Source organism: Macrobrachium rosenbergii, chromosome 52 (genome assembly GCF_040412425.1).
Source record: "Macrobrachium rosenbergii isolate ZJJX-2024 chromosome 52, ASM4041242v1, whole genome shotgun sequence".
NCBI lineage: Eukaryota > Metazoa > Arthropoda > Malacostraca > Decapoda > Palaemonidae > Macrobrachium > Macrobrachium rosenbergii.
The window spans coordinates 17,189,421-17,216,399 of record NC_089792.1 but is presented as its reverse complement, the minus strand read 5'-3'; the positions used below and the strand labels follow the sequence as shown (position 1 = coordinate 17,216,399).

Genomic DNA, 26,979 nt, shown 5'->3' with positions numbered 1-26,979 from the left:
TCTGTTGGTAGCCAACTAGTACCAATATCCACCTTGTTTTAAGTTAAACGGCCGGCTCCCACTTGCGCTGAAAGTAAATCCCGTATAAAGACCTCAGGTTTGTATGTTAGGAAAAATACAAATTAGTTAAAAAATTTGTCATTTTATGAGATTAGTGAATATTCATCAGTCTATTGTATTGACAGGCAATAGGAGGTGTCAATCAACCTTTAGCGAGTTTTTCTTATTACAGCTCACTAGTGTACCTTGGTCTTATTGTTCTAGCTGTTGAAAATACCAAGATTAAAAGTAATAGTTTACATTTTGCCTACCTGCATTGTGAAACATGAATGGGGAAAATTCTGAAACCATAATTAGTCTGAAGTTTTGTAGCATAGTTTTGACAGGAACAAACAAAACTATTACTTGTAAATGACAAACATGCAACCACTAATTAAACCCTTCTTTTTAATGGCCTTAAATATGAACTAGTAACAAAATATGTGCCTTTCATTCATGGTTTGCATGTTGTAATAAGGAAAATCATAATTTTTACTAAAACAAACCTGGTATTTACCATGATTTATTGAAACCATCTTCATAATCAAACTCTTACAAAATGGCATATGATCTTTGACCCCAAGTGAAAGTAACTTTCAAATACACAAAATCGTTCTCATACCTAAGAAACTTGTAAATTTAATTAGACCATATCGGAGCACAGATAAAAACTTATCAGTAGGTACAGTATAACCAAATAATACTGTATAAGTGTACAGAACTTTGGAGTAGGCACAAAAGTTCAGAATGTTTCAAGAGTGCATTTTATTTGCATGGCTGCACTCTCAACAATTTTCTAGAAAGACCTTGTGTTCTCTTATACAGTAAATTTAGTCTCAATATTCAAAATTATTTGTGTTCATTAACTTAATCTTATTTAATTTCCAAGACTTACAAATGTCATCAGTTTAATTATGCAATAGTTCTAAATTTGTGTAATGTGTTTAAATTACCAAGACACTTTTCAGTTTTTCCCAAGACTTATAAACATCAAAGTTTACTTATGTTCAAATTAATAGAAAATAAGTTAGCAAGACAGTCAATACATTTTTGCTTGTAAATGATTCATGGGAAAAGTAAAAATGTATGTAACTTGCAACAGATTAGAAATAGATTATACAGTATTTATTATAACTAACATTCCGTTCATTTTTATCTACTTGCAGACAATCACAAATTGATGTAAAGCACTGATGAAGTATAACAAGTTATTCAGTAAAATGCCAGATTTTAAAAGTAATTTGTATTTCCTATGCATACAAACCATATCCTTTAATATATGGAGTAACTTCTTGTGCATGTACTGGACCAGCTATGTTCTTACTAAACAAGGGTGGTACCAAGATGGAGAAGGGAGAGAGGGATGCCCATTGTCACCTAATCGACAATACCCATTGTTCTTCCATCCTGTATATAGAATTTAAAACTGAGGGGAAATAGCAAAGTGTGGTGGACAAGGAGGGTTACCTCCAATATGAAAGGTTACAGTTTGTATACCTAGGTAGAATATGATAAATAGAAACTGTTTAGACAGGAGGTAAAATAAGTCGACTCCTACTTTGCTGGCAGAGTGGAGTGTCACTGTGTGGAAAAAAAAAATGGGGGGTGTGTTATTAATGCCTCTGCTGACACCACCCTAGAGGGTCTACTGACAAAGCCCTGTAGGGAAATTCAGTGCTGCTTCACCGACTCCAGGCCCAGGGGCCCAGGGGCAGGGCAATGTTACTCTAATGGCACTGCCCAGGAGATCAAGGATTTACTTCCCATAATCCATGCTCTCTGCATGTCATGGACCTGGGTCACGTCAGGTTAATCCTGAAGAACGCAGTACCTCCCGGTGCTTGGTGTAGGAACAATTTTATCCTTGTAAACTGGTCCCAAGAACTTGGTCTGCCATGGAGTTCTTTTTGCCTGGGTATAAGTGGCTCTCGGCTTAATCCAATGCAGTTGGACAGCTAGTTGGAACAAGGAGACCCCCTTGTTTATTGATGTAGGTTGCTACCATGTTGATGCTCATGACTACCACCGAGTACCCTCGAGATTTTGATGGAAGGTCTGGAGTACCGGCCACGATGCCATCATCTCTTAGCATCTTGATGTGCACTTTGTTCATGTTTGGCGGCCAAGTTCCTGAAGCAAACTCTCCTCCCAGATGAAGTTCCTAAGAAGTAACTCGGGGTAAGAGCTCTTGTTGAGGTTCCCAGGAGATTGTGGTCTGACAGCACCACTCTAGGTCTTTCCACAGTTTGTTGTTGAGGGGGACTAATTGATGTGACAGCTTGTCCAGAAAGGACCAGGGTCATTTTAGCTGCCATTGGAGTGAACAAAGATGGCTTCTCTCATTTGGGTTGAGTTTCTCCAGGGACATAAGGTGGCCCAGTATTACTTGCCACTGTTAAGCTGGCGTTCCTCCTCCTCCAGAAAGTTCCTGCCATCTTCCTTGAGGTTGTCTGTTGGAAGGGGGGGGATGTTTGCTGGGAAGGCCTTCATTGCCACTCAGTTCAAGATATTCCAAGATACTAGATTCTCTGCTTGGTCTTTCCTGTGGAACCATCCATCCTTTCCAAGGAAGCAAGGTGCCAGTCTTCCAGATAATGCAACAAACAGATTCCCTTGGAGTTAGCCCAAGGCAAAACTAGTATGATCTGGTGAAAATGTATGGGGCTGCCACCAGGCCAAAGCAGAGGCCCTTCAACAGAAAGGCTTCCCCTTGGCATATGAAACAAAGGAACTTTGAATTGTGGTGAAAAGAGATATGAAAATAAGCATCCTGGGGATCGATCAAGATTATGAAGTCTCCTATGACAGACTGCAACTCTGAATGAGCAGTTTCTATCGTGAAGGTCATCTGTATGATGTAGCTGTTCAGTACCAAGAGATCTATGATGGGTTTCCATCTCCCAAAGCTTTCTCCACTAGGAAGAGGAGCTGTAGGAGCCTCAAGACCTGATCCAAACAATCTCAATTGCTTCCTTCTGCATTAGTCTTGACCTGTGTCCACAGAGCTTTGGACTTGGAAGAGTTGGCAAGGTATATCAGGAATGGGATAGGGTCAAGGGAGAGAGGGGAGCATCGGTCCTTGAAAGGGAGTCTGTATCCATCCTTCAGACTGCTACTACCCACTGCTCTAACATCCAATGATTCAAGAGGCAGCCCCAACCTGTGGGAGGGCCTATCTTCTTGTGAATCCCCTCTTTTCTTGCCCCTACCTCCTCTTTTAGGCTGACTTAGGAAGGAGTGGCAAAAGGGCTGAGAGGTGTCTGCACCCTTGTAGAGGTGGTTGGAGTGGATTCTTGTCTCAACTTCTTCTGCAGGGTTTCCGTTGTGTAGACGGCATGGTGGCCTTGGTCTGAGCTGGAGTTTTGGAAGTTGCCAGCCGACTCCTTTGGCTGAAGTTGAAGGTGGCTGCTCAAGAGATGAGGGTTTCTTATGAATCTTCAATAGCCACTTCTACTTCCACCTTCCCTGGAGGGAAGTAGAAGTGAGAATCCAGAATTGAGCTATTTCTGAGGGAGAGCCAGTGTTCACGAGATACTTGTCTAGACATAAGAAGAGGAACGAGTCCCTCCATTGCAGGATAGTGTTAGCCCAAAGGTTGGTAATCTGGTGAGCTAGGAAGGCAAGGCCTTCCCTGCCTGACGTCATAAGCTCCCTTACCCTACCCCAAGGGCTCGCAGGCAACTCCATCATCTTGACAGTGTCGTGGAGCTCTGCCACATATACAGACAAGATGTGGTGTGGTGCACCATCATTAAAACCACTTTCATGTTGTTCAGCTCCAAGGAATTAAGAGTTAGGGCCCTGTTAGAATATCTCGTCATTGTCCTCCTGGATGTAGTACTTATGCAGTCTGGATAGTGGATGGGAGGAAGTAACTTTCCTGATCTGCTGGCTGCTAGGAACTGGTTGATCTATAGATCAGCAAGTTCACTTCTGCCAAAACATCACACAAAAACTCTGACGAAAGTAGCCTTATCAATGGTCTTGCTTTTGGGGCAGAATCCACTGCTTGCTCCTAAAGAGACTGTTTTTGGGAAGGAATCCATTGCCCACACTAAAGAGACCACAGATGAAGCTGAAGCAAAGGCTGCCTCCTAAAGACCCTGAAGCTCACAAATGAGCAAAATGATCTCTTGGAACCTTGCTCCAGGTCTGGTGGTAGGGTTTCTTAAGGGGCAGAGCCCTCCGAGAGAGAGCAGAAATGCCTGCAGTGCTTGGAGTTTCTGAAAGAACTCTAGGCCCTATTCCTGTAAGAGCAAAGGTGACCGCCTCCTTTGGGTGGGTTGGTCACTGGTAGGATCTGCTCTGCCTCCTGGCAGAGGAGCAGCAACATGGGGAACATGGGGAGTAAGTTGTATGAGACCGCTTGCTGTTCTTAGTCTTTGAACTTCGATGGTCCATTGAGGAAAAGGAGGACGATGATCAAGGTGGTAAGGGAGATTATTTCTTGGTGGTTGCCTCTTTCCTCACACAAGAGGTGCTGGGAGTTGGCGAGGGGGCTGAGGCAGGGTGGAGGGAGGTTAGGACCTCTTAAATGTTCAGCCACTGATGGTACCTCACAGGAGGTATACTCTTTGGGCAGTGATGAGGGAGGGAAAGACTCTACTCTTCTCAGTCAAGAACCATTAAAATGTTGAAAGGGAAGGCAATCCTAGAATGCTCAATGAAGGCCAGACCTTTCTCAGTTGCTGCAGGGGAATTGTAGTTGTTTTACCTCTTCCTTGTCTGGTGAAGATGTACTGTATTCAGTTTCAAAAACTGTGGTTTGGGCCTCTCAGAAGTAGTGCTGGAAAAGGGCAGGAAGGGGATGGACACGGGAAGAACGTTCTGGAAGGACTTTGCGTTTGGTCTTCACCAGATGAAGCATCCTTCTTAGGCTTCCTCTTCTTCTTCCCATAAGGCTCCCAATGTGGAGAAAGCCATTCAGCACATTCAGGGCAGGGAGAATCACAAGAACACTTTTCTCTTACAAGAAATACACACTGAGTGACAGTCAACAGCTACAGGGTCGACCACAGCCTTCACAACAATGCTGGTCCTGTTTGTTCTCCATGGAACAAAGAACCAGGAACAAACACCAAAGCACTTAAAAAAAAACACACAGGCACTTTCGGGCATAAAATATGCACCAGTAGCATACATCTGTACCACAAAGGAATAACCAGCACGCAGTAACAAACAGAACACAAGACACGTGTTCTCTGTATCACAGACCAAAGAAAAATGGGTAGCATTGGTTGGGCATCCCATCTCCACCTGGGTAGCACCCCTGGTAAGTCAGTACACGGCTTGTCCAGTGCATGCACTGGAAGATACTCCATACATGAAAGGTACAGTGTTTATATCCCTGTAGGAACATATAATCACAGCTGATAGAAATTATTTTAAAAACTTGTGATAGTTGTCAAATTTATACACCAGTTTTACAATTATCTCTCATATATTACATCACAAAGTCAACAGGTTTGCCAGGGCTTTTAATATCCTAAAACTTTCATTTATCACTCATAAGTTATTCTGTGTGGAATATAGGAAGTTCATAAAAATAATTGTTTATCATTAACTAAGGGAAATTCTAATTAAGTTACTTGTCCTGTGGGAAGCAATGTTTTCTTTTATCATTTCTTAAGACTTTTTGTATTTTCTTGCATAGCAGTAGAAAATAAAGGCATGTTCAGGTTTTTCCTTAATTATTAGTAATAAATAGTTTGACAAGACCACTGAGTTCCACTAACTCTTACAGGTCTGGTCCTAAAATTCAGTTCTAATGATTATGTTAGATCTTAGTAAGTATTGCAGCTCCCTGAAAATTCAATAACTGGATAAACTGGAAAAGAAGTTTCAGACAAAGCTTTCTCTCAAGGCTTTGTTTCTGATACTTGATATACATTGGCATTTTTATTGTAATTGTTTTGTATTCTCTGCATACAAGGATTGGGCCAAGTGGATTATTCACCAATATACCTACCCTGACAAGTGAGATCAGTTCAAAGACTGGATGGTATTACTTCAGTTTAGCATTCTTTTTGGAATGAAAAATACCACAAACCAACAGTTGGCCTAATGTGTTGTTATTGTAATCATTATTCCACTATTCCTGACATTTACTGAAGATGATGGGTTTTAAAATGAATAATAGATTACTGACACAAAGAAAAGAGATATTTTGCATTTTATACTAGCTTCATATAATTTAAATTAAAATTTGTTAGAATAAAGGATTTTAAGATAATTTGTTGAAAGACCTGTAAAGTGCTTCTCAAGTCAGTGACAACTAAAAATTTTTGTGGTGGCATGTCTGTAATACTCATAACTGCTGGTTATATTGCATACAATTCTCATGTGTAAACAAATTACTGGAAAAGGAAATTACTTATTTCACTAAATGATATTGTAGCAGTGTTTATCGCTAAACAAATGAAGTCTGTCCTGAAAAATTTCTTCGGTATTTAAATTTCAACTTTGGTAAAGTAACCAGAGAGTCTGGAGGTAGTGGCTTTTGTGCTATACTGTACACCTCAGATCTAAAAATTAACCATTGACAGAATAAATTTTGTCACCAAAGTAACTGGCTTTACCCAGAAACACAGGATAATAACAAGTAGCCTGAACATGTGACCTGGATTAGATGGCACTGCTTAATTTTCTACTGTCACTTTCCTGATGAACATCCCTATGCTCCACTCCCATTTAAGCAACATTTGTTAGAACCCTTTCAAGATTTTGTTTGTGCAGCACATGCCTGTGTTGCCTTACTGCCATGTACCAATTAAATGTTGAACCAGATGTCTTGCAGTATGCATGCTTAAGCTTCTTAAGTATACTGCAGCCTTGAGGCAAAATCTTTTGTTCTAGAGTGAACTTGACCATAACATCTGACACAACATAAAAGCATCAGGCCTAGAGAGTACTTCCTTGTTAATCCCATCATAAAGTCATGCAAGTTTTATTTATCCATTTTTTTCCAGCAAGGACCTCCAGAATCTTAGTCAAGATGTAAGTTGTCTCCTAAAGACCAGTGTCTGTATATCTAAAGGCAATGCCAAATGTGCAATCTTGTGTGATATCTGAAAGTTCCTGCTACCACCATCACCTAAAGATCCCTGCATAGTCATACTAGTCAAATAGTTAATACTGTAAGTAAGCAGCTTCTTCCACAACAAGACAGTTTTATATTCTGCTTACAAAGTAACAGATTTAATATTCCATGAATAATCTTATGAAACCAGAAGAACATTGCTAATTTCTCACAGACTTGGCTGTTAATACTCTTACCCTATATGTATGCTGTAGTTCTATCCTGATTCTTGAAAATTATAGCCAGGGTTTTTAACTATGCCATTGAAAAAAATTTTGAATTAATCTGTTGGAACATATGGCACTACTAACACAGGCCATACAAACTAATATGGCATCAAGATAATGAATATATGCAATTTCAGTTGCCAACAATATTGACTAATTTTGTAAGGTCTCTTGGCAAAGTGTTTTAAAGACAACAGGAACCATGTTCCCATGACATCACTGAAGCTTGCAGCCTTACTGTATCATTGCCAATTTGCAGTTCTTAGACAATACAATTCCAGAGGAGGCCAACCCAAACAGTGACTGTCTCAAAGCTGGTTTAACAATGACTATATCAAAAAGCTGGTTTGAGTTTTTGAGTCATCGCTAGTTTTTACTTTACTCTTACAATTTTTGAACAAAACATACTACAGATTTACTAGTTTCCACAGAAAGCTTATAAGGAAACAGAGCCTACACAGGTAACTCTGTCTGCCTATCTCTAGGTTTGTAATGGTATTGGAACTGACCAGGTTCCAACAGTCTGCAACCATAACAGACAGCTACCAAGGAGTAGCCAGCTGCAATGAAAAATATATATAAAAGCAGCTGCCAAGGAGGTGTTTATGGTAACAAGTATGCCAATATGACAGTTAACAAGGAGCAAACTGCAGGGATGATGTATTTATAACAAGAAAAATAGTCATAGGTGATCAATATCCTGCGGAGCAGATATGTGATGTTCTGAATGTTGCAGAAGGGTCTTTAAAGCATCCCCTCAAGCCCCTGTCCCTATGCTTTCTGTAAATTACATTTCATCTGGTTGGCTTGGTCTCTTCTCATTAGCTGGCCAACTTGTTTAACTTTACTTTGCTTCAGTTCTTACTTCTCACTTTAGAACAAACATCCTTTGAGTAAGCCAGTGAGAGTAAAAACATGAAAAGTTGCCTCTTTAAACCACTTTACAGTAACAATCCTACACAGAGTAAAGCATCCTGTGGACTTGGCTAGAATTGCAATAAATTCCTCTTTCACAGGGCTAAAAGATGAACCTAATGCCAGGATCCCTGGATCCTTACAATGAAATCCTCAGTTGTCTACTATTTGAATAAAATACTAGGAGACAATGATAAAAAGGTAACCATTGCTTAATTTAAATAGAGAGTTCAACAAAGAAAATTAAAAACATCTCTGAGACTGCACCATTTTTTATCCATTCAGGAAAAGAATTGGCTACTAAAGGCCACTACCACCCAGCACCCACTGGCAAACACTCCACCCTCCCTACCCTCGAAAATTTTCAAGGTTCTCTCCATGACTAGAATGGAAAAATGTTAACGGATACCCACTTCACAAAAACAATCATTAGGAGATTAGTGATTGTTCTTAAATGAGGCATACTTCAGTACAGAAAATCTTTGTACTTCCTGAGAAGACTGTCAAAGTTTAAATAATTATCCTTGCTAGAAGACTAGTCATTCCAAAAAAAAAAAAAAAAAGGCTTTCCAAAGAAAGAAAGGACACCTCCCTCTAATTGTAGGGACTTGGACATCTGCCTAGGATTGAAGTAAACTGTGAGCAACATACTAATGAATTTGATCCATATTGGTGTATCATCAAAATGGAGTTACTTGCTTAACCAAATTGTAGGGACTTGGACATCTGCCTAGGATTGAAGTAAACTGTGAGCAACATACTAATGAAATTGATCCATATTGGTGTATCATCAAAATGGAGTTACTTGCTTAACCAAGAGACAAGTTGGAGGAAGGGTGAATTAGTATATGCCAGGATGCTTCCACCCCTATATTTTGCCACTAAATATACAAACATGAATGCACCCACTAGTTACCTAAAGACTGAATAAGCAAAATAAGAAGATAATGAAGAAATAAAATGCTACAAATATCCAAATGACTATGAAACCTAGTCACACATATCACTGGCCACCAGCCATGCTCTTAAATGATGGCTATACAATTGGCCAAATTTCTAGCTTCTCTACCATATAACTCAGAGCCACATGGAGTCAATCCAGACATGAAAAGATGGTTATTTTTCTACTAGAAAAGACATGCAAAGGTAATTTGAGTACATCATTTGATGAACAAGGAGCTCATAATGCCATAGTACACAATAACTAAATGGTTCCAGTGCCAGGTCACCAGACCAAACTTTTATAAATCAAATAAGATAATAATGCCCTAAAATTGTATTCTCTGTTGAAGTCTGTAACCTTTAAAACCTTGGGTTCTGAAGTAAAATGCCAGATAGTGTAACAAAAAAATGCTCTAAAGGTTAGTAGCCACTGTCAGACCTACCATTTCTTGGATTTTCCAAATCTTTACATACCCAGTGTCTATGGAAGCACAAATATAAGAGTAGTCAAAATAGATACATACTACTATGGATATTCCACATCACTGAAACCCTTACTGAACAACACAACTACACAAAGAAACCTTGTTACAATACTTACTTAAATCATTTAATACTTTATACCAACTACAAGCAATGATGATTTTGTGGGAAACTTATTATCCTCCTATAATGGAAGTAAAATTTGGTAAATTTTTTAAAAAATATATAATTATGGTAGCTCTTAATAAGAAATGTCTATATTTTTTTTATTTAGCCTGTAAGGACACTTACAAAATTTGTCTTTCTGAGGCTGAGACTGGGGTTGATTCTGGGCACAACAGAAGAATTAATATCCTTTCAGAAAAAACCAAAGTGGTAAAAGTGTAAAATATCATCCTTTAAGAAGCATTTTACATCGAGTATTGTAAATATACTGCTTTATGACCTACGGTGTTAGAGACATTTGTTAATATGTTTCACATACAACTGTACATCTATAAAGACACTTTCTATAAACAAAGGTACAAAAAGGGTTATTCTCTGAGGTCATATGAATTTTGTACTTTAGATGTTCAGGTTTTTCAAAAACCCATGATGCTTGTTTGTTGAAGAATTGCCTTTGATGTTGCATTTAGTAGTTGCTAATACTGTACTACAACAAGTTGCATTAAGTGATAATGCATGTAGATTATAAAAATGAATGTAATAAAAAGAATACTTCTAAATTAACACAATTATAAGTACTTAATATGGGAAAAACTATGGTCTTCAATATTTTTATGAACTTCACTTAATATCACCCTGTGTGCAAATTTAGTTCATAACTACATAATTAATGTTAAATAACATTTAAAATGCTATATGGTACTATTTCTTTTTGTATTTTTAATGATGAATTCAAAAATAGATCTATGAAAAATTACAAATTCAGGTCTGATACAAATTTTAAAGTTTTTTACATCTAACAATATCACCCATAAAATAACTTGAAAGTGTTCATATATAACTGGCATGCCCAAAAGTTTTTCCTTGAAGTATTTTCAATCCTCAAATCTCACTCCTCATTTTCCCCCCAAGGAAAATTTTATCCACAGACTAATTTCATATTACATACATAATAAGGTTTTCCTTCAGCTTAACCCTTAAATGCTAGGCAGGACAGACACTGTACCACCTCTATCATAAGATTCAACAAGGTACTCCTATGAAGCCATTCCATCATAATTTGTTCATCATAATTATTTTGATCAAGTACAGTATCAGTATTAAGGTCTCCTTGATTATACTAGTAAAGTAGCTTCTACTCTATGAATTACTATGTAAATATATGAATTATTTCTTTAATGGTTATTAATGAGATTTATGACAGCAAAAACAATAAGGACTTTATTAGCTACAATAAAAACTACCCAACTTCAAAGTTTCTGTTGCCTAAACTACCCAGCATTTAAGGGTTCCTTACAGTATGTCTACACAGAAATATAGGCTTGTATAAATACAATGAATACCCTTTATATATTAGTTACCAAACTCATTTACAACAATGAAGAAATGAGGTTGAATATGACATGCTTTTTCAATAAGACTTACTTTATTCTTGAATAAAGTGCAAGGCATTAATTATGTTTATCATCAATCTGTTCGATTTTATTCAGTCAATCAATCAATACAAACTAGAGTATTGTGTCCTTGCTTAATATTATCTCTAATCCTCAAAAACCTCATCTTTAATACTCAGAAACCACACTGAAATATACTAGTAGACTACCCTGAATTTGGAAATAAGACTTTTTCTATTAAAATCTTTTAAGTGATAAGGAAATGTCTCTTGAGAAAATGGAAAAATTTCCTACTATGATCATCCTCCGGCTAGCACAGTACTGTAAAACTGATTAATAAAATTTGAAACATAAAGATCAATGATGGTTCTGGCTCCTCTTTGATGTGTATCCAGCTACATGCTAATACAATACAAATACCTTGAAGGTCCCAGTAATATGTTCTTTTTTTTAAGATCCCAGACATAACATTTACAGATTAATTTTTTCTTTTCATAAACAATTGCAGTCTTCTTTTGTTTGCCCTGTCTAAACAATAAAAGGCTGTAGAGGCATCAAAAGTAAAATGCAATAAATGTAATGGCAATCTGCAAGGCTACAGTTTTAATGAAACATTACTATAACTAGATAACAGCACTGCAGATCCTACATCATAGATACATATAAATACTGTACTCTGTAACTTTTATTAATTGATTACAGGCTTTAAAGATGATGAGTCAAAATACTTGTCACAGATACTCCTCTGGTTCAATTATTTTTCAAAACAAATAATTAAACTAACAGTGATTTATTCCCTTTCAATTTAAAACTCAATCGTTGCATACCTTACCAAATATCTGACAGCTTACTGGCCTAAAGTACTTATAGAAATATTTATACTGTACAGTATAATATCAGGATTAATGTCAGAAAATTATCTTAATCTGGAACAGAACTAATGCAAAGTCTTTGGTAAGGACAAATAATACAGCTACATAATCCGGCTCAAATAAGGTATACAAATACTGTACAAGAGTAACACTAATATGCATAGCATAGCATTCTACTTAAAAATAAAATCTACCACTCTTCCTCTGGACTAATATTTAATAAAATTAATAGTAATACATTATAAACTATTCTCCCACAAAATGCTTATTTTATTTTTGCCTAGAATGGATATAGTTGCAATCCATAGTCAATTAGTTTTACAATTTTGCTCAATGCATTTCTCTCATTTTAATTCCTGATTTTATATCAATTTTTCATAAGAATTACCAAAAACAAGAATAAAATGACACTGCAGAAAGCAAAGATATAGAAGATACAATTTGAGCACAGAATTCTCTACAAAATATATATAAGACTTGACCTTTTATCAATTAACAGTTCCTTACAAGCTGGAGGTACACTAAATATATAACCAATAATGTACTAAACTACAATTCTAGAAGTGCAGATGTTACTAAATACATGTACAATATTATCTTTTTTTTACTCACCTACAATGCCAGTCTACAGAATTCACTCTCCTTAAAGTAATCAAAAAATGAAAATAAAAAAATTTAATTTACATATGAAAATTATAAAGTACTAACATTCAACTGAAATTCCAAAAATATTTGATTTCCTTATCAAAATATTTTTTCTTGCATCTCTATTTTCTTAAAAGGCAATCCACTGTATATTCTAAAATCCAGTAAACTATAGTGTAGAAGTGATTTTTGTTAATTTAAATAAACTGCACATGAACCTGTTAGTAAAGTTTCCCCAAAAGATTTGGTATTAAGCAAATCTAAATTTGAAATTGAGGCAATTACATTCCAGAAGATTTATCTGCTTAATAAACTTGGTTCAGCTAAAATTTCTTTCACTGATCAGTAACAAAAAAATTACTTGCTTAATAATTAACATTAATCAACTGTTTGCTCACCACAAACTCATTTCCCATAATTAGCCCTTTTTATTCGACTGACCATCAAGGCATCCCAAACATTTTAGTTCCTGTTAAAGTAACAAAAGCATATGCATACAAGGAACAACAGAAAGCATAACAGTTGAAGAGCTTAAAAGGACTTTTGGGCCCTGTAGATCATCCAGAATGAAAGTGGCTTAACATAAGAAGCCTGAGAGCAGGTCATTCATGAGTTTACCACAATACATATATAAAAACCTGATAAAAGAGGAGATACAGCCAGAATAGAGAGAAAGGAGCCTTACTGTAATGGTATACAAAGGAAAGGTATGCATTGCATCAAGGAAATTTTAAATGAAGAGAACTACCTGAGCTTGCTATAAAAATATACTGTAAGAAAAGGTGCTAGGGGAAAGGGTGAGAAAAAATGGCTAAAATTGTCAATTTGGCATTATGCATGAGAGAGCAACCACAGAATTAAGTCTTCATAATGAGGCACCTAAGGCAAAGTACCATGCAATGAGGAAGAAATTATACTGTACCACATTTTTGAGGAACTTGAAAATGAATCTGACTTGAGTATCAAGACTAATAATCACATTGGTATCACAAAGGCAGAAGGCACTATAGATGCTGGGGCTAGAGAGTGAGACATTGGCAGGTATATCAGACTAATTTTAAATAAATGACGGTGTCCAAGAAGTGCAGGAATGTGAGCACCTACCATGAACATCTTAACTGACACACCCACCTGCCATTAACTGGGATTTTAAAAAATGGCAGAAAAACCAGATCCTTTAAGGAAACCATGGAAACCTGGTTACGTTCAAAATTTCAACCGATAGACGCCTTTACTGTGCACTAACCCAAAACGTAGAAAAGACCACCACAAGAGAGATCTGAAAGAATTCTATTCGAACACAATTTCCACTTTGCTTGCCTCCAGCAGGGATACCTTTAGATTTCGTTAAGTCAACTCTCGTAACATACCTGGCTGGAATGACTTGGTTAATATATATACACTTTCACGAATGTTTTTAATGTGGAGTCAAAATGGTAGCCTAAGGGAAGGACACTTTGCATTGCTAACGAGACAGGTGAGAGCAGAGTTCAAACTTGCTCTTAAGCACTGCAGAATAAATGAAAAGCAGCTAAGAGCTGATGCAATGTCTAGAAAATTATAATCTGGCAATTACCCTCATCTTTGGAAAAGATATTCAATCCCTAAATCCCAAAACTAACAAGCTATCACGGAGAGTAGGAGAAGCCATCGGTGATGAGACTATCGCAAGAATGTGGGGTGATTACTTCAGCACCATACCATCCTGAATTGCATAAACAGCCAAGACTCCTGAAGGGATGCAAATAACCTCATTGCTGGTAACATTCAATTTCATTTCACCAATTGTATTACACCAGGTAACATCAGTGATATCATAAACAACCTACCTAATAATAAATCATCCAGCTGCGATGGTCTACTTGCTGAAACTTTCAAATTCTGCCATCCGATAACTTACATTTTGCTAGCTGCTCTATTCAGTGTATGCATAATTCACCACTTTCTTCCAGACTCCCTACTCTTAGTTCACTTAATACCATTAATCAAAAACAAGCTAAAGGATGCAGCTGACCCTGGCAATTATCACCTGACTGCAATTACTATAACTGCGTCGAAGATACTCAAGTCAATTCTTCTAGTGAGACTTCTCACCTTTCTACACACAACCAGTTCGGATTTAAAGCAAACCACTCTGACCAACACCTGCATCTACATCCTGAAAGAATTGTTGAACTATTACCTTTCCTCAGCTCTCCTGTTTTCCTGTTTTTGTAGATGTGAGAAAAGCATTTGACAAAGTAAACTACCTGAAGCTGCACAAAAGAGGCACACCTCTATATTTAATTGGTAGCAGTCCCCGGTTAATGACGGGGGTTCCGTTCCCAAACAAGCACTGCTAACTGACAACTGCGATACCATAACCAAAAATCACAGATAATTTTCGTAATAAATGGTGTTTACGATGTCGTAGCGCCAATAAACTGCTTATTGGCACCAATAAACTGCTTACCGACACCGAAAATCGCTTACTGTCACCGAAAATCTGGTTAACAACATTGTTAGTCAAGCACCGTAAAACCGGAACACCATTAACTGACGCTGCTGATAAGTGAGGACTGCCTGTACTTTATATTGCTGACTCTCCACAAAGCACATCTGTCATATGGGATAACGTATTGTTGTACACCTTTGGCTCCCTAAATGGGCTCCAGCAAGGGGGCATTCTCTCTCCATACCTGTTTAATATGTAAACAGATGCCCTGAATATCAGTCGGGTGCACTACCAACAATACAACAATAAACAACCTCTGTTATGCCGACGATATGGTTCTGATTTTCATCAGTACAAGGTCTCCATTAACTAATCGACACTTTTACAGTTATGCAAAGGAATTTGATATCCTATACTACGAAACCAAAACCCTGTGCATATCGCTGCTCCCAAGATCACTTAAGCATAATGCAGAACCAAAAATTTTCCTCGGAAATCACTGTCTGGAATTCATGCATGAATTTCCATATTTGGGCCATGTCATCAAAGACAACCTACAGTAAAATATACAGCAGACACAGAACAGAGGCGTCAGTAAACTATGTGCAAGTGGCAACATGATTGCAAGGAGGTTTACCTTCTGTCACCGAGACACGAAACTGCTGCTCTTCCACTCATACTGCTACAGTATATATGGGTGTTCCCTTTGGACGAACTATACCTGAGAAGCCATGAGGCATGTCACCGTTGTTCACAATGACAATGCGAGACGCCTCACAAACACTCCTCCAAGCAGATGTTCATAGAAAAGCGCCTGGATAATTTAAAAATCATTTTTAGACGAACAATGTCCAGTCTGATCACCCAACTGAGAAACAGCATTAATTCACTCATATAAAGCATCCTAAGCAGGGAGGCAATAAAATCTAAATTGTGAAGATGGGATAATGAGGTGTCTGTTCCATAAATGACAATCTCTATTTTTGCAATTATAAAGTGTCAGCTGCAGAATTGGTTTTGTTAAACTAAATGGCAGTTTCAACAGCATTTATTTTATATAGTAAACGCTCAATTCGTCTTATCAATTGCTTTTCTTGCGCTGGAATGGTTGCGAGATACAAGAACTCCACCATCACCGCATACGCCAGGAGGGCCCTTACCCACTGCTCATTGTGGACCGATACTCAACGTGAAATGGAACGGGCCTCCTAGGTATTATTAATAATGGTCATCCCAACAGGAGCATCCAGGCTGCCCACAGAAGGACGATGTAGAAGTGGTACAACCAAGAGCAGAGACAAGATACACCTGAGATGATCACCCTCTTCTACAAAGGGAATTACCACCTATGATATAAGGAGGATGAACGGGCCCTGAAAAATATCATTAGGGACAACTTCGCCCCCACCAACAGCAGCAAGAAGATCCAACTGGTTATCTTCTACAGGAGCAAGAAGATGTGCAGTCTAGTGATGAAGAAAAACCCTGCCCTCCCCAAGATCCCCTGAAGAGGACGAATGTCATGTACCGATACACATGCCCTTTCCGAGGATGCCCGAGAACTTACATCGGCATGACATCCATGCGCCTCTCCAAGCCGGATCTCCTGCCATGCCCAAGAAGGAACCATCTTTAATCACTGTAAGATTGCCCACAACCAGAGGATCCACCGCAGCGACATTGTCACACAGTTCGGAAATTATTGACAGTTATTATCGTCTTTGCATCCTGGGGCGTTCCACATTGGGGAAGGAAAAATGAGCCTTAATGTGACCCAGGAGACCTTCCTTCTCCTACAGCCATCAGGAAAGCTGAGAAAACCAGGCAAGACCCACATCCCAACCTAAGTCAAGATTGAGGATGACCTCCAGAGCACCAAGGGTGACCGCCTAGCGAGATCTCACCCGAGGACGACCTGCAAGACTGTCCTTGCACCACTTATGACCCAAAGACGCCCCAACATTGAGGACGACTTTAACCCTTGCTCAGAGGACGCCCTTCTCACCTGAGGAAGGCAGAGGTGCCACCCTTCACCTTGAGAACGATTGGTTAATCTGCCTTCCTCAAGACGTTTCACCATAGTATGGAGTTCTGGGTTGCATCCTGCCTCCTTAGGAGTCCATCACTTTTCTCACTATGTGCGCTGTTTCTAGTAGCACACTTTTCTGCATGAGTTCTGGAGTGTTACTAGCAACTAGTTTTTCCAGATTCCTTTTCAGGATCTTGAATCGTGCCCAGTGTTCCTATGATTATGGGTACAATTTCACTGGCATATTCCATATCCTTATTTTGATTTTCAGGTCTTGATACTTATCAATTATTATTATTATTATTATTATTATTATTATTATTATTATTATTATTATTATTATTATTATTATTATTATTATTATTATAACTACAGAATCTGAGGAAGAGGTGGTAGAAATGTCTAAAAGGTGAAGGAGGACTGAAAACCAGCATAAAGAAAACAGCTTATGTTGAGTGGGAAGGGAGCAAAGGAAAAAGTACTATCAATGTGGCTGCCATGGGAAAGGCAGAGGGATGAATATTCTGTACTATACAAAATATAAGAGATGGTGTCACCAGATGTGTGTTCAGATTACAAAATATACTGTACATGGAGTACAGTACAAGATTTTCTTTGCCTGAAAGTGAGAACCCTGTTGTGATAAACAGGCATGTCTTTCCAAAGCAGCAAGGCATTTTGTTACCTGGGGACATGGACTGTGAAGCAGGAGTTGAAAAGGCAGAAAGAAAGAAGGTAGCTGCAGCAGCATGGATGAAATGGATATAGACAGCTCAATTACTAGTAAATAAAAATGTCCCACTAGTAAAGAGAGCAAATACAATGAGTACATAAGGCCTGTACTATGCTATGCAACAGAAACATCAGCAATGACAAGGAAAATGGAGACTTTGAAAATCTGAAATACAGAATGTTAAGATTCAGGGCCAGAGTACAGTAGGAAGATCATTTACAAACGAGGAACTGGGAAATGTGGTATCAGGAGACTGGAAAAAAGACTTAGATCTCAAAGATTGAGATGGTTTGGACATATCATGAGAAGAGATGATGAAAAATTGGTCAGAATAGCATAAATATGTAAGAAACAAGATGAAGAGCCACTGGATGATCCAGCAAAGCATGAAGAAAATGGATAGAACACAAATGAGACCTAATGGGAGTTTAGGCAGAAAGAGCATATCTCATTTAAGATTGTGAATCGGTGACATATTTAAACCACTGTAATGTACTTTATAATGATAAAAATAAGTGATTAAATCATTACCTCATGTCGTGATTCAATTACAATATCCTAAAAATTATATTGCTAATATCCCTAAAAAACCTTAACTATCAATAGCTACTTGTTTTTTTATTTACATATAAGTATAAGGACATTTTTACAACTAAATTTTGCATAAAGCTGAAGACAGGAATCAGAAATTTATGGTATAAGAATATTTTTCAATGGCATAGTCATGTTAATAATGTAAAAGCAAGTCCCAAAGGAATGCAAGGTAAATGATTTTAAGAGAACCTGGAACTATCATCCCATAAATTTCAGGAGCCAATTGTAACATTGCATGCACAAAAAACTATGCAGAAAAACAAAGAATGATTACCTTTTAAGTCTAACACAAGACACAAGAAAATGTTAATTACCATTTTCAAGCTAACATTTATATGCCAATAGAAAGAAAACCAACTGCCTCTTAAAGAATTAACAGGAAAGCAGTGCCTTTTAACATAAAATAAACCTTACAAAACTTTCACTGGGAATTAAATTTTATTGTTACTAATCAATTATGGGTTCAAGTGGTCACTTTCTGCCAAATATCCAGATGTAAAAATAAAATTCAAAATAAAAAATTACTCTCTTTTTGCTCACTCAAAAGATTATAATCACTGAACAGTCTCTTCCTTTGTAGCCATATCTGCATACAATTTAGTACAGCTAGAATAACTCCCTTCTTTCAACAGCTTAGTTTTTCACAGTTTTAAGAATATTTTGCCTTAATAAGTTAAAAATAGTTGCAATAATGTGTATTGAGAAAGACATATCCCTTTGTATTTTTTAACATACAGGATGATGGAAACATTTCAATTATAATTTACTAGTGCTATTAAAATGACAAATTTTTAATTCATTTGTATTTTATATACCTAACAAACCCAAGGTCTTAACATTAGGATACGATAAATCTTCTGGCGCCAGCTGGAAACCAGTTAAAAACAATAAAAAATTGTATATGCAATGAAGCTGCGGCATCTGGTATTCGATACATAGAAGAGGTGGAAGCAGGTCAGAGACCTAGCTAGAACCTCATGACGTATCCAGTCTTTCTTCAACCGCCTTGGAGAGTAGACATTTGCTTTTGGTCTCCTCCCCCCAAGCCAGTTTTTGTCTTAAGCCTGTGATTCCTTTCTCTGGTTGTGTTGTGTTTTTGGGTGTCTGTGTGTATCGTGGTTTTATCATGGATTCCTCTAACCAGCCTAAGTAGTCCGTGAGCATCATTTTGCATGGTGTCCTGGTGTTCCAGGGTTCCCATGTTGAGTTTTCTGGCTTCCTCTGAGACAGACCACCATACAACTTGCAGTAGGTGTTTCGTTCTAATTTTTATAATATCACTCAATCCGTGCCCAGAATGTCATTCCTGGCCTGTTGAGCTGTGGAAGAAGTTCTCCAAGAAGAAGGAGCCCAAAAGGAAGTCGGAGCTTCCATCTTGGGAAGGATTTCCTCCTCCTCAAGTGGACGCTTCTCCTTCCCCTTCATCCAGACCTATTCCAACTGCTTCGTCATCCATTGATGTGAACAAACGGACTTGGTGTCACGCCAACTTCACTACGCTAAAAGTTGAATCGCGCCCAGTGGGCGATTGACAACTCGGTGGAGCTCATGGCCAGGTACATTCTGGGATAAAGGAAAGAGTGGCCGACAAGTTCTAGGTATGGAGTGGTCTCTGCATCAGGACATAGCAGACAGGCTATTCCATCTATGGGAAGACCCATGTTAGACCTCTTTTTGCTACAAGGTTCAACAGAAAGAGAGGTCTATTGTTTGGTGGTCCTAGATCCATTCGGCTGTGGTATGGAGGATGCCCTTCAAGATCCTTGGGACAACCTGGAAGTTTATGCCTTCCCTCCATTCTGCCTGATCCGTCATGTCCTGAATAGAATGATGGGTTCCAAGAATTTCAAGATGACCTTTTGTAGCTCCTTTGTGGCCCCAAGCAAGTTATTCCCGGATCTGCTGTCTCAGCAGTATGAAGAGAGATTCCCCCTTGGCATAATCTTCTCTGCCAACCTCATGTAGAGAGGTACCAAACAATCGGTATGGTCCCTATCTCTTCACGACTGGAGATTATCCAATATCTCTCACGAGCAAGAGGTTTTTCTTGCAGAGCAGCAACTTAGATGTCCGACTACCTCTCAGAACAGAGAAAAGTCTTTCTGTTTCTGCTATCAAGGGCTACAGGGCTGCCTTAGGATTAGTTCCGTCTGAAAGATGTGGACATCACTTCACCCTAGGAAATCTCTGTTGTTCAAGAGCTTTGAGCAGTCTTGTTCACCTGAGGAACTCAAGCCTCCTACGTGGGAACTAACTCTGGTGCCGGGTAGTCTCACTCAAGCTCCATTTGTCCTGGAATTCGTGGCTAAGACTCAAAATCCCTCGGTTCAAGATGGCAGATTTGCCTCATTTTCCATTCCTTCCCTTACGGATTTTGTTAACAACGATCCTCAGGAGTTACTGCTTTGCCCCGTCACAGCACTGCATTGCTATCTAAAAAGGGCTCATCCCTAAGACCTAGGTGTCGTATACTTTTTGTTAGCACTGGCCGAGCCAAGAAAGAAGCGTCCAAGAATACTATTTCATTTTGGCTACATGAAGTAATTAGGCAAGTCTACTCCTCATCGTCAAGTTCTGTTACCAATACTGTTCATGCAAAAGCACATGACATCAGAGGAATAAGTTCCTCTCTGACATTTAAAGAGAACTTGTCTGTTCATAGGATTTTGAATGCTGGTTCTTGGCTTTGTCAGACCATGTTCACTCCCTTCTACCTGAAGGACACTGCCCACAGATCCTTGGACACTTTTTCCTTGGGTCCAGTGGTGGCTGCTCAACAAATTGTGTAGCTCATCCAGCGCCCCTGGCGGGACAGTTTGTATCTTGCCTAAGATGATAGTGTGGAAGAGAGAATGGATGAGATGACTGGTCTCTTTTCTTTCCCTTTTTCCTTTCTTCTCTACCTACAGGTGGTTTTGAAGAATACAGTAGACACATCATACACTGGAACTGGCTTGATGCAGGGGAGTGTTGCAGCCATGCTGTTACAGCATTTATATGTTCCATACAACATACAAATATGCTTCTCAGTAGCCTTTACTTCTCTCTCCAGCAAGGGGAGTGAGGAGTGGCAACAAAACCATCACATGTGGCTGACATCATTTGTTGTTTGAAAAGATATAGTTCTCTTAGACTTCCATATATGCAATGAATCTAACACATTACAGTATTTTAACCCAGTGGACTGGGTGTTAGATACCCACATATCTAACAACTCAAAGGCTTAGGTTCTCTTCCTTAGAACCTTAATTTCTAGGAAGAGTGATCAGGTGTGCTGAACCTCCAGTCAGTTCAGGATTTTCATACCTCCCTCCAAGTGTGAGTCTATCCTAATGTTAAGACTGAAGGTTTGTTCCACTTACGAACAAATGACAAATTTTTAATTAATTTTTTTTTCATAGCTAAAAAACCTGAGGTCTTAACATTGACTGCCCACCTCTAGCCACCCATCTTATGTCTTATCCTGGGCTGGAAGAAATAAATACCTGAAATGACTAAATTCAAAGGTGGTTTCATACTAGACCTCTTCTCATCAGAATCTGCTCACTTGAATCATCTTAGCAGAAATAGGCTGGCTACAACTGGTTGGCTTTCCTGTCAAGCTTGTTAGGAAACACCAATGTACTGTACAGCTTAACATCCATACATCTCAGCATCCACATGTTTTGGAGTATGGTTATATACTGATATGAATTATTATTTTTATTCATCTCATAAGAACTTCGTGGAGTATAATGACATACTGATATGAATTATTCTTTTTATTCATCTTTTTTGAACTTTACGATTATGCACTTATATTAAAAGCCAAATTCAACCCCGTGCTACTGGGACTGCGCTTTATAGTGCCTGACTCCTTCCTGACCCACATTTGGCTCCATGTTAAACTCCAATACCCATTTACACCTGGGTCAGTTTGGCAGGCCAAAAGTGGGAATTGAGCAATCTTATATAAGATCTTACAATTTATTTTCAATTTTACACTAATGTAAGTTGTTCCACACATATACTGTACAGTGTAGGGCTGTTTTGTATGGTGAAATCATGTCAATAAATCTGGTATCAGACACAAACACTGAACTTTGCTGTGATCTACTTTTCCCTTCATGAGAAAATGGCAACATGCATCATTCAGAAGACATACATTATCTATTTTAAAGACTTAAAGTACTGAATGAAGTGTGGGCATTCAGGGGTCGCCATTTTTTCTCAGCCTTGAAATCATGACCCACCTGCATAAGGCAACAGTAAACTTTCTATCTGGCAAATTTTTAATACTGCTTGAAAAACTGAAGTGACAAGAAATTAAAGGAGCTAATCATATATTACTTTCTTAATAACAGGTAAGTGTCAGCTGAAATTTAAATAGGAGCATGGAGTTAGCCACAATAGCACTGAAAACGACTGCATACAAAAATTGCCAATGCACAAATTTTGTTCATTTATATAAAGAGCAAAATAACATCTTTGGAGTGGCAAACTAGTGAGAGTATGGGACACCATAATATGGCTGAGGTTCATGGTTTATCCTTTTTTTTCTAAATATTTTTTAAAGTGGGAGAACAATTTAATATAAGTGAAAGATTAATACACTCAATACGTATAAAACCTTTCATATCTACAAAAAGAAGAGAAAACAAAGTTTTAAAAAATTTACAAAGAAATTTTCTAAAAAAAATAACCTACAGCTATAAGAAACATATAATTCTATTAAAACTAAGGAGTATATTACATTACTGGAAAATAAAATTGTTGCATTGAATTTTCTCCAGGAAAATTTCAAACTTACGTTATTTACGAATAAATGTTACCATAACTAAAGGTCAAAATAAAGCCTTTACCTTAGGAGCTACCTGCTGGATTTTGATGCTTAGGTACAATCTTCTAGCCATCCTGGGGACTTTTGTTGCTAGTTTTTGTTGGCCACTTATACTTTTAAATTTTAATTTCCCAGGGCAAGAAATAACCTAATACAGCACAAAGCAGTCTTTAAAATTCATATAGATTAAACTACTCTATGTAAATAACAGTGACCAATTAAAAAACTCAACACAGTAAAGCTCATTTTCAAGACTAGCTGTCATTTTTGGTTAATTTCAAAACCATGCTAAAAAATCTACAGAAGTAGCAATGGAAAAAATTCCTGCCTTAGATGATAGCAACCCTGTATAATATGAAACTTAAAAGTTACTACCATCAATTAGATTATTACTAGAGACATATTATCATAGCTGGCTGAATATAAAATTAGTCTGACAATGTAGAGTCACTACCTATGTCTCCTTTCAACAGCACCATCAACGAGTTTTGAATCTTCTCCAAGGATACTGCACAGTTCCTAAAGAAAAAAAATTAAAAGAAAGCCAATTTAAGACAATTATAGTAATCAAATCAATTACTATTAACATTGTTATATAATTCAACAGACCACAGACTTAAAATTCTTAACTTTCATAGGGCTAGTCTGAATAGTTTGTTTCCAACTTTAAAATTTACATTTTATTCACTATGTTTAATACTGTAAGTCGACAAACTGACAAAATTTACTTTATTGGTTAATTTAAAAAGTTTCATATCTGATGTTGGTTGAGATTTGGAAAATCACATGAAATATGTTTAACTGTTAAACTTGACCTGCATTCTCTGAAGTCTATTTCAAACATCAGTATTTTTATAAAAAGCAAACAAGCCATTTTTAACCTTGTGACAATTACAGAATACTGTATATCTCATTACTTGGTTAAAGATAAATTTAACTTATCCATGTTACTGGTCAAAGATAATTCTAGAAAAACAATACAATTATTAATCTTATAAAAGTCACAGTACTGTATTATCACCCAGTCTCCAAAAGGCAATAATGTTTTCAATCTTCTTCTGTGATGTGTATTTAGACAAATGGAGGAAGCTTAATGAGAATAATAAGTCACAGTATTACCCTCCACCAAATTTACAAGTTGAAAAAATCAGACACCAACAGATTATCAAAAAGAAAAAGCACAAAGAAAATTAATGTCTATGGCTATATCTATAATTTCTACCTTTTAGCATAACCAGCTAAATAACAAACTATAACAAGTGATGTGGTGACCTCCTTTATGAGAGGGGACTTCTCATTCCTTATAAACCGTAGCAGGTATTCCACTAATATTTCTCCATTCTAAAACATCCACTTTCCCTGTCCTGCCTTATAAAGCAAGTATAAAATATTATGGTTTAGATACTGCAAAGGCACATTCACTGCTATGTGGAAGTTCCTAAATTACCTTGATAGCTTCAGGATGAAATTAATTCTAAAACCTGGTAAGTAATCTAAAGCCATTTGCAATAAACCACCTACTGAGAACTGAATACAAATTCAATACATACCGTGGCTTTCATAACGAGTAAAAATAAAAGCAACATAATGCCACAAAACAGCATTCTGCATACAAACTTCAAGCATAGTTGTAGTTTATACAAGCATGCTAGAGTAAAATATATATACAACTAAATATCACAGCTAAGTAATAAAATGGCACTGTAAAACTAGAGCAGCAGTAAAATCATGAGACACTAAAATATACTAATCTGAGATAACTAAACTAACATTGCCACAAGCTCCTGAGATGAAGCAAAACAGTGATGAGGATCACCAATCTCAAGTTAAAAATATAGTGAGGAAATTACTTTTGATCACCTTAAAAAATGGCTATCAAGGACTAACAAATTCATAACATCTGATCACTGTGTAACCAAAATTCATTTTCACTATTAATACATCTATGTTTACATTTCCCCTCTAGAATGATTCGTCTAGTGAGTTTTCTCAATTCTACTATCTCACTTATCTCCAACTATTTCAGCCCCAAGTCCCATCTAGTCTATGCCCATTTTTTATGAATTTCTGGGCTTTATATCTACACTACTACTTCTCTGACCGACTGCTCCTCTTCTCTCCCCTTCTATCAACAATGTAATCTGAATAAAATTTCACACCTTCAATCTATCCATCTTGGTAGGGATGTCTGACAGGAGAGACTCCAAGTGCTTCTTTTCCTCTTTCAGAGTCAAACGTTTGTCAGTATCTAAGCGATCGAACTTCCAGCCCCCTTCACCATCAAACTGTAGTATATGAGTGTGGAATTTCCTGTGATGCAAAAATCTTTATAAATTAAATGAGTTCTTCCATCATAATGTGGAATTTATTAAGAGGAAAACATTTAAAACATTACCACTTATGGTCAAAAACTAAACACTCTATGGTACAGTAATTATTCTTTTTCAGGTTACCAAAACCTATGAATATAACCACAAATTTACCAAACACAATTCCCAACTAAAATTTCCAGCAGAACTAACCATAATGTTGGACGGTGTGTGATGGTAAGCAGTGTGATTCCATGATCTTTAGCCGCTTGATACATCTGTCCTTCTACGTCAATGCTGACGGCACTTGTACACTCATCAAGAAGTGCATATCGAGGCCTAATTAACAGTGATGTAAAAATTATAAATTGATAAACTGAAACACAAGCGATAATAAATGTTCAATAAAAAATATATATATGACCGTGTTGAAAACAAAACTATTTAAGCTAACATGTGAAAGAATAAATTAATCAAATTTTTCCTTACATTCCCTAAATTTAAACCCTTGACAGTCTTCTTACAGAAGTATGCTGATTGGTCTTAACACTAGTATAACCAAAATCCATCACTTGACTTATAAGTTTCTAATCCATTTTACAATGGACAAAGAGTGCCCCAAGGCATACTAAAACCCATGATTCTTTTGTGCTTTCTCATCGCATAGCACTGCACTACCTACAGCACAAACAAATAATTACTACATACATACAAACAGGAACTACTGTATCTTTTGGGAAACAGCTCTCCAAAACGTCTTTGCTTTCTACAGTACTTATTATTTAAAAAATTTACACATGTAACCATCCCTTTGTTGTATGTAGTGCACAGACCTATGGTAAACTGTGGCTTGCATTTGTGCTTCAAGTAAATTATTTTAAAACATGCAGAGCATTTTTTATAGCTCTCCAACATTTTTTTGCCTTCTTCAGTGGCAAGAGCAAGTCACTGAAACAGCACTTTTTTTTCAAATAAAAATGCTCTGCATGTTTTAAAATGCATTTCATGCACAAATGTAAGCCACAGTTTCCCATAGGTCTGGGTACTACATACAATAAAGGGATGATTACATGTACTTTTTTTAAATAATAAATACTGACTAAAAACAATGAAAACAAAAGACTGACCCTGAAAGAAATAAACAAGACTTTATGTTTCCTTATACAGTATATCTAAAATACTAACCAATCGTTATGTAGAGAACAGAGAGAGCATTGCTGGTTATAACTGCCACAAACTGACTTAAGACTAGTATTCTAAGAAAATAAAATAAAATTAATATTTCACTTGTGAAAAGAAAC

At 37.3% G+C, this 26,979-nt stretch overlaps 1 pseudogene; it reads right to left on the bottom strand.

Annotated features, from left to right (window-relative positions):
- Window positions 1-546: 546 nt before the first annotated feature.
- LOC136833723 (ATP-binding cassette sub-family D member 2-like) overlaps window positions 547-26,979 on the bottom strand; it is a 66,750-nt pseudogene continuing 40,317 nt past the window's right edge.